Source organism: Echinops telfairi, unplaced genomic scaffold (genome assembly GCF_000313985.2).
Source record: "Echinops telfairi isolate 266 unplaced genomic scaffold, ASM31398v2 ScPeMD7_7406;HRSCAF=8444, whole genome shotgun sequence".
In the NCBI taxonomy this organism is placed as follows: domain Eukaryota; kingdom Metazoa; phylum Chordata; class Mammalia; order Afrosoricida; family Tenrecidae; genus Echinops; species Echinops telfairi.
The window spans coordinates 3252195-3263802 of record NW_022111306.1 but is presented as its reverse complement, the minus strand read 5'-3'; positions in this window follow the sequence as shown (position 1 = coordinate 3263802).

Genomic DNA, 11608 nt, shown 5'->3' with positions numbered 1-11608 from the left:
AACCACTGTCTCCTTTCACCCACATTTCTGTTGTTCTTCCCCCTAGTGTGTGTGTGTGTGTGTGTGTTATACACCCATCATTGTGATCGGTTCTCTTCTTCTCCACACCCCCTTCCCCTTACCTTCATAGTATTGCTACTGCCATTATTGTTCCTGAGGGGTTTATCTGTCCTGGATTCCATGTGTCAAGAGCTCTTATCTGTACCAGGAAACTGGGGTCATGATAGTGGGGGGAGGATGTGGGGAGGAGGGACTATAGAAATAGAAGAATGTTGTGTGTTTCAGTGTTTGTTTTTGTAAAACTGTTTTATTATCACTTCATTCATATGCCATAAAATTCAATAATTCAATCTTATCAAGAAGATACACAATCATTACCACAATAAACTCTAGAATATTTTCTTCTTCCCTATAATCATTATTATCCATGTAATTATTATTTTTTAATTGTGGCAAAAATATGCACAATAAAACATTCTCCACTTCAACAAATTCTACATTTATAATTTAGTTCCCTGTTTCTTTTCATGCTTAGTAGTTTCTATCAGATGTTGTTGTTTTTCTTAGATACTGTAGATTTGTTTCTGACCATAGTTCTCTATGCACAATGGAACAACATATTACCTGGACTTGTGCCATCCTTACAATTGTTATATTTGAGCCCATTGTTGCAGTCACTATGTCAATCCATCTTTTTAAAATCTTCCTCATTTTTTCTGACCCTCCAATCAAGATGCACCGAAGGCATTGGCTAAAAACAAGACTCCAAGAGTTGATGGAATGCCAATGGAAATGTTTCAATAAGCTGATGAAGCATCAGAAGTACTCATTCATCTATGCCAGGAAATTTGAAAGAAATGTTCTTTTCCAATTGATTGGAAGAGATCCACATTTATACCCATTCCAAAGAAAGGTGACCCAACAGAAGGTTCAAATTATAGAACAATATTGATATCACCTGCAAGTAAAATTTTGCTGAAGATTATATAATGACCAACGATAGTTGCAACAGTACGCTGCCAGAGAGCTGCCAGAGATTTAGGCTGGAGTCAGAAGAGGACATGGAACAAGGAATATCATTGCTGATGTCAGATGGATCTTGGCCGAAAGCAGAGACTACCAGAAAGAAATTTACCTGTGTTTGTTGATTATGCCAAGGCATTCAACTGTGTGGATCATAGCAAACTATGAATAGTCTTGAGGAGAATGGAAATTCCAGAAAACTTCAGTTTGTTCATATGGAAATTGTACATAGATCATGAGACAGTTGTGCACACAGAACAAGGAAATATGGCATGGCTTAAAATTAGGAAAAGGTGTGTGTCAGTTTTGTATCTTCTCATCATGCTTATTCAATCTACATGCTGAAAAAAATCACCAGAGAAGCTGGATTATATAAAGAAGAACATGGCATCAGAATCAGAGAAAAGCTTATTCACAACACGTGAAAGGCAGATGACACAATCTTGCTTGCCGAGAGCGAGGAGGACTTGAAGCACCTGCTGATAAAGATCAAGAATTGCAATATAGATTACCATTTTAGTATGGATTACCTTTAAATACCGAAGTAGTAAAAAAAAAAATTGTTTTGCTTGGATCCACAATCAATGTTCCTAGAAGGAGCAGTCACGAGATCAAAAGATGAATTGCATTAGATCAATCTACTACACAAGACCTCTTTAGCGTATTGAAGAGCATTGGTGTTATTTTGAGGACTAAGGTATACCTGACCCAAGCCATTGTGTTCTCCATTGTATAATATACATGTGAAAGTTGTGGAAGACCATGCATTTGGATTGTGAGGCTGGAGGATAATATTGAAAGCACCATGAACTGCTAAAAGACAACCCAATCTGTGTTGGGAAGAAGTATGACCAGAGTGTTTGTTTTACATACTTTGAACATGTTGCCAGCAAAGACCAGTCCCCGAAGAGACATCATGTTTGGTAAAGTGGAAGGGCTGCATAAAAGAGGAAGGCCTTCAATGAGATGGAATGACACAATGGCTGCATCATTGGGCTCAGCAACAGGGGCAATTGTGAGAATGACACAGGACTGTGCAGTGTTGTATTTTGTAGTGCACAGGGTCACTATGGGTGGGAACTCACTGATGGCACTTGATGAAGATCAAGGATTGCAGGTTTCAGTATGGATAACAACATATGTGCAGCAATCCATTTTCCAATGCACTACATCTGAGGACAAGGCTATTCAGATTCTTAGTGAATGGTCTATGGGAGTTCAATGGAGAATTAATCCATGTGGGGACTCTGCAAATGGATTTTGGGTTTATATTATCACCCATAGCCTTCTGCAAACTGGGTGCTCAGAATTTAAGCTCTAATACAATTCCCTCCTCTGGTCTTGGATTTTATTATTTACAATCCTTGGATCACACAGGCTGGTGTGCTCTTTCTTTGTTGACTTAGCTGACACATCACTTAGATGACTGTTTATTTTAAGACAAACTTTTAAGATCCCTGACACTTCTTTCTGATAGCCAGGGACCATATACTTTCTTTACTACACTTTATTATAGCACCCATATCTTCAACAATCAGTTAATGAGGGTAAGTAGTGAGTAGGGCTAAATCATATGAAACAATTTTTCTTAGATTAGGGCTTACAATGAATGAAGCATGAGCTCGAAATCTATTTATACAGCTAACATTTATATATATTACGGTTCCATTTTAGAGGCAGCATTATTAGTTTCTTGAGACATAATATAGGCAACCTGCATGTGACATTTGGTGATTCAAATAGTAGAATTACATCTTTAATGCAGTCAATGATATAGAGTTTAAAATACTAGTGAGTAAGGGAAAATATACATATGTAAGGAAGTTTATTAAACTAAAATACACGGAACATTCATTTACATGGGTTAAAAGTTATGTTTATGCTTAAGAAAACAAAGGGTTAGATACAAGGCAAAAAATTAGATAATTCTCATTCATGAAGCAAAACTATGCCGTGCAGAACTAAGGTATCTCATATAAGCAAAGGAAATATGCCAGTATATGTTTGCTTAAGTTGCAAATTATTGGACAGCCTTGAAAACAAGAGATTTGAACCAAAGTCCAATGATTTCCAAGGCCTTGACATTGGGATATCAGTCATTTGCTTCTTTCTTCTTAGGGTATTTTAGTTTTAAGTTCAAGGTAGCATTTCAGTTCCTTTAATCTGCAACAGGATTGGAGGAAGGCTTATTAACAATCTGCAGTATGCAGATGACACAACTTTGCTTGCTGAAAGTGAGGAGGACTTGAAGTACTTGCTGATGAAGTTCAAGAACTGTAGGCTTTTAGTATGGATTACAACTAACTGTCAAAAAAAAAAAATCCTCATGACTGGACCAGTAGGTGACATCATCATAAGCAGAGAAAAGACTGAAGTTGTCAAGGATTTCATCTTGCTTGGATCCACAATTGATGCTTATGGAAACAGCAGTCAAGAGATCAAAAGACGTATTGCATTGGGTAATTCTGCTGCACAAAAACTCTTTAAACGTGTTGAAAAGCCAGGGAGGTTAATCCAAGCTATGGTATTTTCAATTGCCTCATATGCATGTGAAAGTTGGATATTGAATAAGGAAGACCAAAGAAGAATGGACACATTTGAATTACGGTTCTGGTGAAGAATATCAAAAGTGCATGGACTGCCAAAAGAAGGAACCTGCCTTGGAAGAACAACAGCCAGAATGCTCCTTAGTGTCAAGGATGGGGAAACCCGGTCCCATGTACTTGACATGTTAGGAGAGACAGTCCCTGGAGAAGGACATCATGCTTGGTGAAGTAATGGGGCAGTGAAAGAGTATCTTCAGTGAGATGGATTGACTCAAGCTGTTCTCCAGGTCCTTCCACCTTGTGCATTGGTTTTGTTTTCTTCATCAATTTTTTTTTAGTGATGCATGGTTTTTTCATGTATATGTAGCAACATTTCTTTATCCATTCTTCCACGGATAGGATTTTGGGTTGTTTCCAACTTCTTGCAATTGTGAATAGCACTGTTATGAATAAGAGGGTATTTCTCTCTCTTTGTGTTAGGCCTCTAACTGATTTAGAGTGTATGTCCAGCTGAGGTATTGCTGGATCATACGGATTTCCTAGTCCCAGTTGTATGAGATATCGCCACGTTACTCTTCACAGTGGTTGTACATATCTACAGACACATCAGCAGTGGGTGAAAGTTCCAATCTCTCTGCAACCTTCCCAATACTTATTGTTTTCCGTCCTTTTTGAGGTGTGCTGTCATTATCGGCATACGGTGATAATTTATTGTTGTTTTGATCATGAGCGTTTTTGATGTGTTTCTTAGCCATTTGAATGTCATTTTCCAGTAAACTGTCTATTCGTGTCTTTTGTCCACAATTTAATATGTTTTTAGGGCAACTGACAATTTCAAGAAATGACAATGTATAATGACTTATCATAAAGACTCTTGGTTTCTGGCTCTGTGCAGCCTACTCTTTCTGATATTCGAAATAATCTTTCTCAGCACATTACCTCCCCTTCTATTCCCCATGTGGTGGGATTGTTAATGCTCTCAACTGCTAACAGAAAAAAGTTGGAGTTTTGAGTTCACCCAGAAGCTCTAGGAAAGAGAGACATGGTGATGTATTTCTAAAAACCCAGCAAATATACACTCCATGGAGGACGGTTCTGAACATGTGCGTGCGCTCGTGCACGCACGCACTCCAAATCTTGCTATTTGTGGATGCCATTCACAAATATGTGTTCCAGAATAGAACTGATCCATTGGATTTTCTTGGCTGTGGTCATTACAGAAGGAGATTGCCAGTCCTTTCTTCTGTGATGCCCCAGAGTGAACCCTAACTTTTACCTAAACAGCTGAGTGCAAACTATGCCACCAGGGGCCTCTACTCTGACACACATGAGATCAAACCAGGGGAACCAACTTCATGGCAACTGGTTCACTGGTTATATTCTATACTCTAAGACGAATATTACATTTCTCTTATACATAGGGGATTATATAAAAAAGCAACAAGCCAGATCGTTTCATCTCCTTATCAGAAGAAACGTCTTTACTTTTAAGCTGGGTAAATCGAAGATCTCCGTCGGGTGCTGTCCCCTTTTGCTCACATAAAAGACTGGAACAAGCGGACCATTGACCCCATTATGACATTAAGTTAGGCTCCTGCCAGCTCACATTTGCCTGTGTGTTCTGTCCCTATAATTGCCTTGTGCAGGTTGGGTGTTGAAAATCATTCACATCAAGGTTCATACAGGGAAATAATTTCTGGATAAAAGAATTCAGGGAAGCAGGGGATTAATATGCACCTGGAATGCTATTCAGGCAGTTGGTGTCATGGAAATCAATGTGGAAATTATGCAAGAAGAAATTACTCCACAGCAGGTACTTTGTGAAAAGGTTGAGCTGTAGCAAATGGCATGGGTAATGGATATTGAAAAAATTTAAGATGCGATTGAAGCATGGGTCCCACTGGGAAATGAAATGCCTCCATGACAGAATGATGAGTGGCTGCATTGAGCATTTTAAATACTTCATTTTTACAAAATGCTGCAAGCTAGATGATTATTGATTCTCAACTGGTATTGGCTACCATTGATGTCATTATGTTCTGATGACAATTCACTGTGGGAGGTAAGTGTGAGTGTTTTCCAGTAAGCATCCATTGTGATAAATAAAAGCCAAGATGAGCAGTAAATTCAAGTATAAAATCGATAAGCAAATTTGAGTGGCAAAAGAATCTCTATCATTCTCGATACATGGAAACTTCAGCCAAAGTTGTAGTTCTCTCATATAAACTACTTAATTCAGAATTGTGGTAAAGTACTACAGCCTTAGAGATATTAATACTAAAATGAGCATTTAATTGTATGTGCTGTAGAAATATTTCTATGCTTTTAAATATAGATCTCAAATGACTAATTCGATAAAGAATGAGAGAATCTAGAAAAATTGATATTCTTTATCTCTGGAGAGGTATCATTCAATCTTTTGCTAGAATGATGTCACAAGGAATAGGGTAGATAAGAGAACTCTCACATCTTAATCAGGTTCGTGATCTGTTGTACCTCTTCTTCAGAAACATCCATATGAGAAAAAAAGAGAAAAAGCAGTGATATATTTTTTAAAGGCAAAGGTCCATTTCAATAGCCCATATGCTGTCGGTGTTAGAGGCTGTCGACTCCAGTGTTACTCATGGTGACTCCATGTGACAGAGCAGAACTTCTCCATAGGCTTATCTTGGTTGTAATGCTTATGGAAGCAGGTCATCAAGTCTTACTCCCTTGGAACTCTGGGAGGGATTTGAAGGGTTAACCTTTTGGTTAGCAGTTGCACTCTTAAATATTGCATTATCAGCTTTCAAAGTATCTCATTTTGGATACCACATCCCCTAGTCACTCACTGACATGATCACTTTCCAACAATCAGATCATGAGGGGAAAATTGCTTTTTCACATCAGAATGGAGGATGACCACATCCAATAAGAAAAATGGAAGATAACTACATCATTGCACAACTGCTAAGACAGCATCATTACATTGTTGTTGTTGGTAGGTGCTGTCAAATCCATTCTGACTCACAGCCACAGCATGTACAACAGAATGAAACACTGCCCTGTCCTGCGCCTTTCGACCAGTTGTTACGTTTGAGCTCATTGTTACAGCAACTGTGTGACAAATATTTTGTTGAGGACTGTCTTCTTCTTTGCCCTTCGACTTTCCCAAGAACGGTACTATTTTCCATGGACTGGTCTCTTCTGATAACATGTCCAAAGTATGTGAGATGAAGTCTTGTCATCTCTGTTTCTAAGGAGCATTCTGGCTACACTTCTCCCATACAGATCTGTTTGTCCTTCTGGCAGTCCATGGGACTTTGAATATTATTCGATAACACCATAATTTAAATACACCAATCCTTCTGCAGTCCTCCTCATTTATTGTCCAACTTTCATATGCATACAATGTGATAAAAAATATCATGGCTTAGGGAAGGTACACCTTAGTCCTCAAAGTGACATCCTTGCTCTTTAAAAATGTAAAGAGATCTTGTCATATCTGCCAAACCACTGAGAATCATGGTCCAGACAAATTGACACATAGCTTTAATCATTTCAGCTAGTGTGACCTTGGCAATTGTTACCCCAGACATACTTTGTTAATGTACAAAATAGGCAGGAATTTTTTACTAGTGTTATAAATGCATGCAATATATTAGATGATAAGGTAATTGATAAGTAAGGAGTAGGTGCAGAACAATTCTATTTGTATGTAAATCTGGATTCAATCTCTATGGTTGTTAGGCTCAGACTAGCCGGTTCTGACTCATAGTGACCCTCCGTACAACAGAATGAAGCACTGGCTGATCCTGCGTCAGCCTCACAATTGTTACTATGGTTTTTGAATCCATGTTGCAGCCACTGTGCCAATACATCTTGTTGAAGGCCTTCCGCTTTCTTTGCTGACTGCCAGTAACCGTATCGGACAGAGCAGAACTGCCCTGGAGAGTTTCTGAGATTGTAGAAAGTAGAAAGCCCCATCTTTCTCCTGAAGTGTGACTGATGGTTTGAAACAGCCATCCTTGCAGTTAGCAGCCCCAAACAACCACTACACCACCGAGGCTCCATTTAAAGTGGTCAAAGATTTCACCTTGCTTGGATCCATAATCAATGCTCATGGAAGCAGCACTCAAGCGATCAACAAATGCATGTCATTGGGTAAATTTGCTGCACAAGACCTCTTTAAAGTGTTGAAAAGCAAGGAGGTTACTTTGAAGTCTAAGGTGCTCCTGATCCAACCCATGGTATTTTCAATTGCTTCCTATGCATGTGAAAGTTGGACACTGAAAAGGGAAGAGCAAAGAGGAATCAATGTATTTGAATGGTGCTGGCTAAGAATATTGAAAGTACTACAGACTGCCAACAGGACAAACAAATCTGTCTTGGAAGAAGTGCAGCCCGAGTGCTCTTAGGGACACGCATGGTGAGGCATTTTGGACACGCCAGGAGAAGACCAGTCCCTGACAACAATCTCAGCACAGGAACAATTCTGAGGATGACGTGGGACCGGGCAGTGTTTTTTTTTTTCCTGTTGTTCATAGAGTTGCTATGGGTCGGAAGCGACTCACGACACGAAACACATTCAATCTACATGCATTGGGCTGCTAACCTTCAGGTCCGCAGTTCGAAACCGCCAGCCGCTCCACAGGAGAAAAATGGGGCTTTCTACTCTTGTTAAGAGTTACAGTCACAGAAGCCCTCAGGGACAGTCCTAAAGGGCCTCCGTGAGTCGGGGTCCGCTCCAGAGCAGTTAGTTCGCATGACAAATACCTGCTACTCCCTCATGGTCCCCATGATCACTTTTTGAGACATGCTGGCCAACATTTAGCTGTTATTTATAAATAGCCTCCTGACTTTGGACTCAAAGATTTTCGAAAGATATTTGGAAAGTCACTGTACAAGAAAGGCTCCTAGAGATGTTTTTAGGAACATTTAAAATATTGTGCTTGATCGGAGTTTCCACTAGGTGGTAGTGTTAGAACACCAAAATACTTCCTGGTCAGCGCCTCGGGGCTGCAGTTCAATTTTAAGTGCACTTATGTAACGCCGGCCTGTGTGGGACACTGTCTGATGATAAGCTAGTGGTTTTGCTGAACCGAGGACCCAGGCGTCTTTACTCCCACGCCAATACTCTTTCCATCATGCACAGTATGTGTGCGGAAAGCAGCTGCCCTGTCGTTCTACTCACGCATCTTTGGAAAAAAACAAACACAAATGTCGAAGAAAGTTTTCTACAGAGTTTATCCAGAAAGAGAAGTCCCTTTGTGAGAATGCAAAAGCAGAAACACGAATGGCTTATGAAATGGTATGGAAAATCTTCATGAGTTCCTGGATCCCAGGAAGATGTGAGACACAGCGCAACACCAGCTCTTGTGGTCATGATTCCACTCCAGAAATGTCAAGCTTGAGATCAAATTGATAGCGCAGTTATAGCACTAAGAATATGAAACTCCCTGTAGGTCATAGTGTGTTCTATAGTCTTTAGGTCAGGCTTAGGGTCTGAAACTGCTTGACTGATTGTTCCCACAACAGCAACCGTAAAAACGCGGAGACTTTTATTTTGTAACGGAAGCAGCTGAGGTCGCTGATAGTTATGGTAAATCGATTCTGGCTCATGGTGACTGGTCACAGATAATCGCTAGAACACACGAGTGGGTAAAACTTAAGCAGATTTACCTTTTAGATCATAATTCTGGTTCTTTCCACTTCAGGGACTTCTGATATATTTCTTTACCCTTGAAGGAAAATCTGATTTCAGAGCTGGTGTGACTCTCCATGTCTGTTCAGAACTTGTCGCCACCACGTACCCTGTGTCAGCAACAGAAATTGATGTGGTTCCTAAGAATCTAAGGCAGCGGTTCTCAACCTGGGGGTCACGACCCCTTTGGGGGGTCGAACGACCCTTTCACAGGGGTTGCCAGATTCATAACAGTAGCAAAATTACAGTTATGAAATAGCAACGAAAATAATTTTATGGTTGGGGAGTCACCACAACACAGGGAACTGTATAAAAGGGTCGCGGCACGAGGAAATTTGGGAACCACCGATCTAAGTTATTCCAATACGGACTCATCTCGGTGCTCACGAGTTTGGCATGGTGCTTAGCTCAGGATCTGGGGTCCCCTGTACAGGACAATCTTTTCTGACTCCTCCCCTCATCTATGTACTTTCAGGGAGATGCTGGTGGACTGATTTACTGGTATTGAGGGCTGATTTAATTTTTTTTAAATCAACAAAAAGCTTCAAAGTCCTTGCTTTATTTCTGGTAACATTTGTTAAAATTTTTTATTGTGGTAAGTAGGTATACATAGTGATATTTACCACTTGCACATTTTTTACATGCGCTATTTCTAACATTTGTTCTTGACAGTAACTTCTTTGGAAAAACACTTAAAAATTGGCCTAGCTTATATAGCTCCTGTATTATGGTTTTCTATTTATAAATTCTTTCCGACTCTGATGCTTACAGACATTTTATTTCACCCTGTACTTCCTCCCCTCACTCCCATATTGACCTTTGGTTTTTAAATTATTCCAGGTTTTGTTTTTGCATCAGATTATATATTTTTTTACCATTATCTTTTCCTTGTCCATTTGAGGCGTCATATTGGTCCTGAGTTCTAAAATTTCATTTTACAAATTTGTGTCTACTTTCTTTTTAAATTGGGAGCTAACATACATTATATCATTCCACAGTCCAATTGTGGTATAATTGCTACCACAGTCAGTTTCAAAGCATTTTCTTCCTTCTTAAACTCCTGGATATCAGCTCCCTTTTAAAGCCCCTTATTAACCCCCCTCCAGGAACTCTTATTCTACTTGTCTCTGTAGGTTTCGTCGATTCTGGGTTTCATATACTAGAAAACATATCACAAAAAATTCAAGAGGAAGTCGGCCCGGCTCTGGTCTCCACAGGCAGCGAGCCTCTTTGGCCCACGCCTCTGAGGGACACCGCTTCAGGCCTCCCTGGGTGACAGTGAGCAGGTTGCTCTGCTGTGAGCCTTCCTCTTCTAAAGAGGTGTCCTAACTTGTTTCCAGACCTGCGCACTGAAGACTGCAGCACTTTGATTCACTTACTAAGAGAATGCCACAAAAATCACGGCATTGTGAAATTTTTGGTCATTGCAATGATCTTGATCAGGAGATGAGAAAATGCCTGAAAAACGAGCGTGCGAAAAAGGGGACCAGGGGCTGGGGGTATGGCGATGAGACATGGAAGAGACTCTTGAGTCCCCAGAGGGGTCTGGAAAATGAAGTACATTTTCAACTGATGCCTTCACTGAGAGAAGACCTAAAGATTCCTGGTTGCTGATCTGTTTTATTTGGTCTCCATGATCCTATGATTGGAAAGTGGGACCCACTTTTACACTTGAAGAAATGGGGGGACTCAGGACTTTGTGTTTGTCAAGTGGAGCCTTTAGTAATAGTGGTCTGTCTCCTGCCAACACACTTCTAACGTGTTTCCTTCCCCATCACTGAGCAGCTAACACTGGGTAACTTATCTCTCTCAATAAACTAACTTATTAATTAAAAAAAATTCAAGAGGCTACCCACAATGACAAATACAGCTGAGATAATCTCCAATATGAAAAAAATAGTACATATTGCATTCTTTCTTTTGAGCACATAGGTAACTATATATAATAAATATTGTCAATATAGGGAGTTTTAGCTAGGTGAATAGTATACTCCATCTTAATAGTGTTTGGATTGACAGACTTAGGAAGAAGAACTAGTTTTATTGCTGGTAAGCTCTGAGAAATGACCAGGGAATGTGTGAGGATATAACCATTGAGCTCAATAGGGACTTACATATTTTCCACATTCATTCTTTCAGATTTCTCAGATAGGTCTTGCTTTCTGTCATTGAGAATTATTCTAGAGAATACCTTGTCTTTATTTTGAAGACATGACCAGTGAATATTTAAGGATGATGGGGAACAAGAGAAGAATAATCCCGAAGAATAAGATCACAATTTTCTCAAACCATAGATCAGAGTTATAAGGATGAGGGGGGAGAAGGATTAAGCGTAATTAATAGTAAAATTGAATGA